Raw genomic sequence first — 9,080 nt, 5'->3', positions numbered from 1 at the left:
CTAATTTAATGCATTGTTGAATTATATTTTATAATATGTTAGTCAGAAAGTTTGCATCTACATTCACACTGAGGTTGGCATATAAGGTTTATGATAGCGTTGGTCGTAAACATGCTGGCTTCATAAAATAAATAATTTTTCATTTTTTCTCTGGAAATAGTTTAAATAACATTGAAATAATCTGTTCATTGCAGATTTGATAAAACTTGAGTTTGATTCAATTTGCTTCTGCTTTTTACAATGAGAGTTCTCGAATCACATTTTTAATCTATCATAATTAGTCTATTTAAGTTTTCTCATAATTTGAGGGTCATTTTTAGAAATTATATTTTGTTAGAATATCATTAATTTTTCTCTACATTTTAAAATTTGTTGCCTTGGAATTGTGTGTTGAATTCTCTGTAGAAGAGAATTGTAATATTTTACTCTCTTCTGTATCTGGTTATATTTCATTTATTATAATATTATATATTTGCTCTCTCTTTCTTAATTATGCTTATAAGATAGCTAACTATTTTATTGATCTTTTCTTAAAAATTCTATTTATTTATTTATTTATTTATATATTTTTGCTTTCCAATGTACTGATTTCAGCTTTGTCTATTAATTCCTACTTATTACTTTATAGATTTATCTTATAGTTTTTCAAATACTTTTAATAAAAAATAAGGACATATATTTTTATAGTTTGTTTTTAATATCAAAAAAGATTTAAGCCTATATATTTTCTTCTAAGTATAGAAGTCTCTGTATGCCATGAGAACCAATATGAATTTTTTTTTTTCAGTTTATTCCAAATGATTTCAATTTCAAGTTGAATGGCCTCTGTGACCCAAATGTCATCTAGGATTGTCTTTTCTAATTTCCATGTGTTTAATATTTTTTATTTTGTTTTTGGTTATCTTTTTATAATTTGTTTTATAATTTGCTTTTAGTTTGTTGGATTATGACAGAAAATGTAGCTTACATGTCAAATTTTTGAAGGTGTTAAATTTTGTATTTTGGGGTAAATACATAATTTTTAAAAATATTTAATGAATGTGGAAAAAACTATTTGAGGGAGAAATTCTATATATGTTACATGTAATGAAATGCATTATAATATGATAATATAGGATTAACTCATTTTTGACATATTAAGTATGTTGCCTCTGAAGGAGATGTATTGATATCTCTTACCATAATCATATTTTTAACCAATTTCTTCTTAAATTTATAGCAAGCTTTTGCTTAATAAATTTAAATTTTTCTTCTATGGCCATTCCACCCTGAATAAGCCTGATCCCATTTGATCTTGGAAGCTAAGTAGGGTAGGCCCTGGTTAGTACTTGGATGGGAAACCACCTAGGAAGACCAGGTGCTGTAGACATAAAAAATAAAAAAGGGATTGTAAGCTGACAAGGTCTTTGTAATCTGTGAGGTCAACCAAGGGTTGACTTGCCTAAAAAAAAAAAAGTAAAATTTTCAGTATAAATAATTATATGACTGATACTTTTTTGTAAATTTCACCTTTTGTGTTAAATATCCATATTCTTTACTCTGCTTGATGCTTTTAAATTTAAATTCTACTTTCTATTGTTTTAATAATGTTACTCTTACTTATTTTGGTGTTTTCCTGTTATCCACTTGTCACTCCATTTGCACTTAATATAAGATGCAGTAACTGATATGCTTGATTTCATTGCAATCATCTTTATTGTAAAAATTTTATTTTATATTATTGTTTCTTATTTTTCATTTTCTTCACTTTTCCAAGTTTGAGAAAATTGATAATATTTGAGGATCTTCAATGTCTAGTCTTTATTCAAAGTCATGAGATAAAATGAGACCACCTAGGCAGTGAGGGTAGATAGAAAAGTAAGAGATCTGAGGACTGAACACTTTGGTCTTTCAATATTTAAAGGTCATGAAGATTAGAAGGAACCAGCCAAGAAGACACATAAGAAATATCCAATGATGAAAGAGAATCTTTAAAAGGGAGACTATTGCCCAGGAGACCAAGTGAAGTTTAAAGAAGGAAAAAGTGACCAATCATGTCAAATATTGCTTATGAGTGAAGAAAGATTAGGACTAAAAATTGGATTTAGCAACGTAGTGACTATTGGTGACTGGCAAATTTTGGTGGAGTAGTGGAGGCAAAATCCTAATTAAAGTTGTTGAAGAGAATGTTCGAAGGACTTCTGGTTATGGAAATATAAAGGGGTTGATGATTTCTTTCTGCAAAATACAAGTATAAAACTGGACAAAATAGTCAAAACAAACTTTCAGGGCACTGGAAATAGAGCAATGGCTAACAATGAATTGAAAAATGTTTTTTTTTTTTCTTGAAAAATTGCAAAGACTTTTAGTAAAAACAAGGAGAGTATTATGGTCTCCTTGCCTGGGGAGACTCTCCTCCTCACTTCTCTACCAAATTGTTTGGTCAACAAAATTGATAATATTTTAACAGTCAGGGGTGACTTATGAAAACCAAAACACTTGATGCCAGAAAAAAAGACTTAATTATGGATAAGAGGGAGTAAAATCTCATTGACTTTCTGGCTAAAAATGGTGTACTAGGTTAGAAAAAATGAATGAACCCCATAGCTTTGCTATCAGAGGTTGCAGTCCTAGTTGGGATGAGTAATGGGCCAGCCAGAATTTAATGGAAATATTCTACAAATGAGAGAGCAATAGATGAAAAGTATAAGCTCTCCACATATCTCTGGCGAAAGGAAAATTATACATGTATAGTCCAGCAAAAAGTTAACGCTGTGGAAGACTTGACAATTGACATCAAATTTGAATGCGTTCCTGAACCCACTCAGAGATTGATTGGCATTGGGTTGATGCCTTTCAGGCTCAAAATATTTAAATAAAACTTCTGCCCAAAACTTCTGCCCAAAATATTTAAATAAAACTTCTGACCACTAAGCTGTGCAGATAAAGGAGTGACCCCTTAAAAGGTAGACTAAATTAAAAAAAAAAAATGATTGGAGACATCACTGGCTATATTGGAGGAGACAGAGTCTACAGTTTAAATCCAAGCAGTTACTAAAATAAAACAAAACAAATAGTCCTTAGAAAAAATTTTTAAAAATAAAAAGATTCTATATTATTTAACTATCCAATTTTTGCCAAAATATTACCAGATATGCAAAAAAAACAAAACAGCAAAATATAACCCATACTCAAGAAAAAAAAACAGTCAATAGAAACTGACTCTGGGTGGGCCCAAATGTTGGATTTAGCAAATGACTTTAAAGTAACTATTTTAAATACACTCAAAAAATTAAAGAAAAATTTGGTTAGAGACATATTGGAGAAAAGTATAGATAGCTCTCTGAAGAGTTTTGATGTAAGGATGCCTTTAAATAAAATGTGAACTCAAGGTTTGTTTTTTTTTTTTTGACTTAAGACATACAGTAGTTTTGTGGTTTTGATAATGGTAATCCAGAGGAGCAAGAATTAATTGATGATGCAGAATAGAGTGAAAGTTAACACCATGGGAGAGTCATTAGAAGTAAATTGTGTCAACAGACATAGATTGAGAAATAGGTTGCTGGCCTTATGTAGGAGTATGGATAGTTCATCTATGTCTAGGGAGTAAAGGGAGAGTATACGGGCACAGATGTAGGATGTAGATGCAGGTAACGTAATATGTGTTTTGATGCATTAGTTGAGAATATTCAATTCTGTTACAAAAGATGAGGACAAATAGGATCAGTAATACTCATACAAATTGTTTTTCTGGGAGATAATTCTCCAAGAGTATTCCTTGTTTTTGCATATCTTGAGAACAGATGCATATTTTCGAGGATGGTTGTAAAGTATATAACCTTGAGAAGAGATAATACTCTCTCCAGAACAAAGAGAATATTATTTCTTCTCCAGTATAATAAAGATAATGTGTTCCTCTGGGACAAAAGACTAGTCTGCTTGTCGACCATTATAAAAAGTTCTGGTTCTTCAAACTTTTTATAATTTTGTATTATAATATTTTGTATTATAATTGCATTATAGGAGTTTTCTCTCCTGTAAAGCAACTGATTACATGTGTGGCTTTCACCTGGCTCTTGTTGCATTGCCCTGCTGGAATTGGCACTCGGGCAACTGGTATAAGAAAATAATGTTACAGTGGATACTGCCATTGCTGTGGGAACAAACTCTCCTTTATTTATGATCAAAAGTCTCATATCTTCTGCCACAAGAAGCTGTAACAAGCTAACTGGTTAGTTTGAACATAGTATGAAATCTAATCTTTTGACAGTTTTTGACAGTATTTAATTACAGATAAGAAGGAAACAATTAATTTACAGAATGCAAAGTTAATATTGTATGGTAAGTATGAGTAAACACAAAGCTTGTGAGATATAGGTAGAATTCCAAAGATGTGTTAAATATAGGTAAAAAGTTAGTGAGATATGTTAAAGATAAATAGACATCTTAAAGATAGAATAAATGAAATATATGATAGATCAAACAAGAATGTTACTTTTTGGTAGAAAGGAATGGAAAAAATCAAATCATACGATGCCATTATGCCCCATTGGGATTAACAACTATGTCATCCCTAAATTGGCCATTCATTGATATTACTCAGTATTGTTCCTCTCTGGCACCACATGTGCTTGCCCAAAAAGCAAAGATAAAAACCATGGTTCTTCAGCAAGATAATTAGTGAGCTATAGCTATTGACCAAGCACACTTAACTTAAAATTTTTCCTCCTTCCCCTTTCTCAAACCTCATCTCTGATCCTCATAAGCACAACATCAGTGGGAAAAGTTGATGCAACAGAAAGATAAGACATATGAACATTATGTAACTGAGGTTTCAGGTTCATCCAATCACTTGCATCCTATCCTAAGTGTATTGACATGCCAGATTTCTTTTCCTGTTGCTTCTCGTTTTGTTTAAAATTGATTCAATAGATCACATGATCTATTGAAAAAAATCTTAATTTTTCCTGTGAGTTTTTCTGTTCTGTGGTCTTTTGGAGAGTTTTCCTGGTAGTGTGCTTGGTGAACATTGTTGCCTCAAGCTAATCTACACAACAATAGCAGGAGCCTGTGAAAATTATTTTCTGATTACTTCAGTTTTCTTTATTAATGAGGAGGTAGGTGTACAGCTGAAGAGTTAAGGAAGGTAGGGAGTTGGAAGTTTGAGAAAATTGGAAGTATACAATAGTTATCTGGGAGAGGTGTACTAGAATTATTGGGAAGTAGTGGGGACCTATTCAAGTTAGTAGTCATAAATTTAAAGTGAAACCTGTCACCATGATCTGATTTTTTTTTTCCAGCCACATTAAGTTGTATGGGTACAAGCAATAAGTTGATGAAGCTATATATCCAGGATCGGATTTTTCCCTGAGGGTATGACAGAGAAAGAAAGGAACAATGGATTTTAGTATGTCAGCTAAGTGAAGGAAAAACGGTTCCCCAATGCATGGAACAGTGACTGACACGGTAGGTGTTTAATAAATATTTCTTAAATGAATGAAAACTTCTTAAAATTTTCTCTTTATTCTCAAGGGTGTGTCTTTTCTTACCAGTTCTGGGCTAGAATTTGATGAACTCTTTTAGTCTGTGAGCTTAGATCTTTCTTCGGGTCAAGTAAATTTTCCTTTATTATTTGATTGACTTTTGCCACTCCTCTATTTATTCCTGATAGCCTTCTGGAACTCATTTACATAGTAAATCACCTTGAATCTATCTTCAAAGCCTTGTACAATTTTCCCCATAATTTCTTTCTGTTTACATTTCTGCTTTGAGCTTTAGGTGTTTGTTCTTTGGATTTTCTGGTTTCCCAATTAAAATCTCAATAGACATTATTCTCTCCTTAAATGTATCTACTCATTTATTTATTTAGCTAATTACTCTGTAGTTTTCTTTTTATGGGCATGTGTTCTACTTGTTTTGAGTGATATATCTCTTCCTGGTGCTGGGTCCTTTGGATTTGTCATTTCCCTTTGTCATCCATTGTCAGCTCTTTGGAGACAAGGCATGTCTGTCAGAGTTCTATAGATGATCGGAGTCCCATTAATGTTAAAAGGTAAAGTGTTATCTATCCCTTGGGGCCAGTGGTTTGAAAGCAGATAGGCTGTAAGTCTTGCACATTCCTGGCTTCAGAGTTAGGGAAGGCTCACCTACTATTTCAACTTCTTCCTGGCCTCTTGCAGGCCAGGAGGACCAGTCATGCACACACTAGGGTTCGAATATTTTTCTCTCTTCCCTTGCCTCAGTCACAAGGCCTACAGATCTCTGTAGGCCAAGTCGTGTCTAGGAGCCACTGTTGTTTAATCCTCTGATTTATAATGCTATTCTCCAGCATAAATCTTTTAAAAACCATTCTACCCTCACAACGTTGTTTATGATCTAACAAAAAATCTTATGTTTTTAATCCATTTCCCATTTGCTTCAAGAACATTTGCCAGCGGCACTTGAGGTTACAACGTTTACCTTAAGATAACTAGGAGATTACATTCCGAATCTTATCCTCAAAGTTTGCCACAAAATATTTTGGTTTTATTGTTATTTTTGCATAGCTCTAGTATATCGATAGTCTTTGGAAACAAATGATGCCATTCTATGTATAACATTGTGTTTTTAGTAGTGGTATTTCCATTTACAAAATATAGCAATTCTCTATCACTGAAATCTCTCAAATCCTAGAAAATGTAGCATTTGTATGCATGATGTTAAATGAATGCTGGCCACAAATTGCAGTTTTTTTTTTTTCCTGAACGGGAAATGGGTTAAAACCTTCTTAGAGTAATCCTACTCTACTTTGACAAGTGTCTTTACGTCCACTCAGCACTTAGGTGTTCAATTTTTAATGTATACTTGTACTTCACTTGAAGCAAGACCAATTTGTGAAAATATAAATTAATGCACATGACAAATTAGGGAGTAACTCTGCTTTATCAAACTTTTCAAAATAGTATTGCTTCAATTAAGCCTGTTTTTCTCCTAAAAGTAATTTAATTTGAGAACATTTAATTCATGTGCACATTTTTAGAAACACATTATCTGCTAAAAGTCAGGCATTTTGGTATCATTTTATACCTGTTAATGCATTTGTTAATTATTCTCAAGCCGCAGAACAAAAATATGTCGTATATTTAGACCATAAACTATTAATAGTAGAAATTGTCTCTTCAATCATTTTTTATCCTCTTCACAGTGTCTGATACTGTGTCCTGTATATTGAAGATTTTCAATAAATATTTAATTAACTGGATTGTGGATTAAGTCCAAATTGTGGTATTTATTTGTAAAATAGTTATGTTACAACAGTAAAAAGTATTCTAAAGTAAATTATAACATTGCAGTACAATGGTCACAAAGTTGTTCCATTCTTTCAGAATCCTTGGCCTGATTAAGAGTTTGGCATTGAACAGAAGCAGCCAAAAGATCCAGTCCTGTTTGCAAGGTTTTCTTTTGTGACAAAAATTATGAAAAAGCTTTTGTTATACATTATATACTGTTTTCAGTATATCCATCTGTATCTAATTATAGAAAGATGAGAAGACATTTTGATGGGAACTTCTTGGTTTGATTCTTGATTATTACCAGTGGTCAATAAATGTTAATTTAATTTAAAGCATTAAAAAAGACTTTGGCATCAAAGGTAAAGAAAAAGCATGAACGGAAAATTGGTGACATCTGGAAATGTTAACTGAAGTACACATTTCTTATCACATTTATTTATTCTACTTTTCTTGTGTCTTTTTTCCTTCAATGTATTCTTTAATCTACCCCACACTATTTTTTAGAAATCCTTGTAGTTGTTTTCTGAAAATCCAAATAGTCACATGCATTTTCATTATCAAATAAAAAACAGAGACATATTTTATAAAAAAAAAATCCTGTCTATTTTCTTGATTGCCAGATTATTGCATTTATTAAATCCTTACAAGAGAAGTATATACTCTGTTGGTCTTTCTATTATTTAAGAACTTACAAAAATGTCAATTTATCTTAATCTCTTTAATGAGGGAACGGTGACTGCTATTTTAACTTTAAATAAGAAATGATAAAATTCAATAACTTGAAGACAAACATGATTAGTTCTTACAGGTGTTGAATGGGATTTTCTCAGTCTAGAATTAAATTTATATGCAGAATTTAAATACTTTAAATGTACTGGGTTTCAGGGGAGTAAAAAAAATCATATTAAAAGAAGGAAATCTTGTCATATACTATAACATAAGTGAACCCTGAGGACATTACGCTAAGTGAAAAAAGTGAGGCATAGGAGGACAAGTACTGTATGATTCCACTTATATGAAGTATCTAACCTAGTCAGATACAGAAACAGAAAGTAGAATGGTGGTTGTCAGCAGCTGGAGGAGAAGGAGTTCAATGAGTATAGAGCATCAGTTATAAGATGAAAAAGTTCTAAAGATCTGCTCTACAACATTGTGCGTATAGCTAATAATCCTGTACTGTATACTTAAACACTTGTTAGGAGGTAAATCTCATGTTATGTGTTTTTTAACTACAATAAAAAAATCCATATCGATTTCAGCCCTCCTCTTTTTTTATGGCCTCTGGTATAAAAGCACTGTCATTTTTAAAAAAGAAATTTGGCAACTACTAACTCTACGATCTGTACTAGGGCCTTTAGATATTCTAAAAATTATGTTTCTTCTGTTTAGTTACAGTAAGGGAAATAAAATTTGAAAGTAGCTGCTGAGTTCCCCTATAATATTTTGTGATCAAGAATTCATTGATATCAGTGTTTGTGATTCCAGAGCCTTTACTGTCTCCAAGAGGTGGTCGCAAGCCCCAAGCAGCCAAATCGTTTCTAATGGTATTTGCCTCATTACAGTTAGATTTGGGGAAGGTTTATTTTCCAAATTCTTTTCAAGTACATTTCATTGAGATTGGAATAGCTTTAAAAATGGGCAACGGCTGTTAAGTATCTCATTGCCCTTCATGTTAAAAGATGATACTGCTGATATGGTTTCTTCTTGCAATGCGTGTTGCTAGTAAAAATATTATAAAGTCTGTGTTCCCTCCCTTACTAATCTCTCTGTGTGTCCTTTGCATGATACCCATCTACAGTTGCTTTAAAGACTTGTCACTGATAGTTGCTA

The 9,080-nt window shown here is 32.1% G+C and overlaps 1 pseudogene; it reads left to right on the top strand.

Moving 5' to 3' along the window:
* The first annotated feature begins 1,250 nt into the window (after positions 1-1,250).
* Positions 1,251-1,369, top strand: LOC120600146 (uncharacterized; annotated as a pseudogene).
* Positions 1,370-9,080: the final 7,711 nt, after the last annotated feature.

This window comes from Pteropus medius, unplaced genomic scaffold (assembly GCF_902729225.1).
Source record: "Pteropus medius unplaced genomic scaffold, Ma_sr-lr_union100, whole genome shotgun sequence".
In the NCBI taxonomy this organism is placed as follows: Eukaryota; Metazoa; Chordata; class Mammalia; order Chiroptera; family Pteropodidae; genus Pteropus; species Pteropus medius.
Note: the sequence above shows the minus strand (reverse complement) of the source record. Positions and strands in the feature narration are given on the sequence as shown.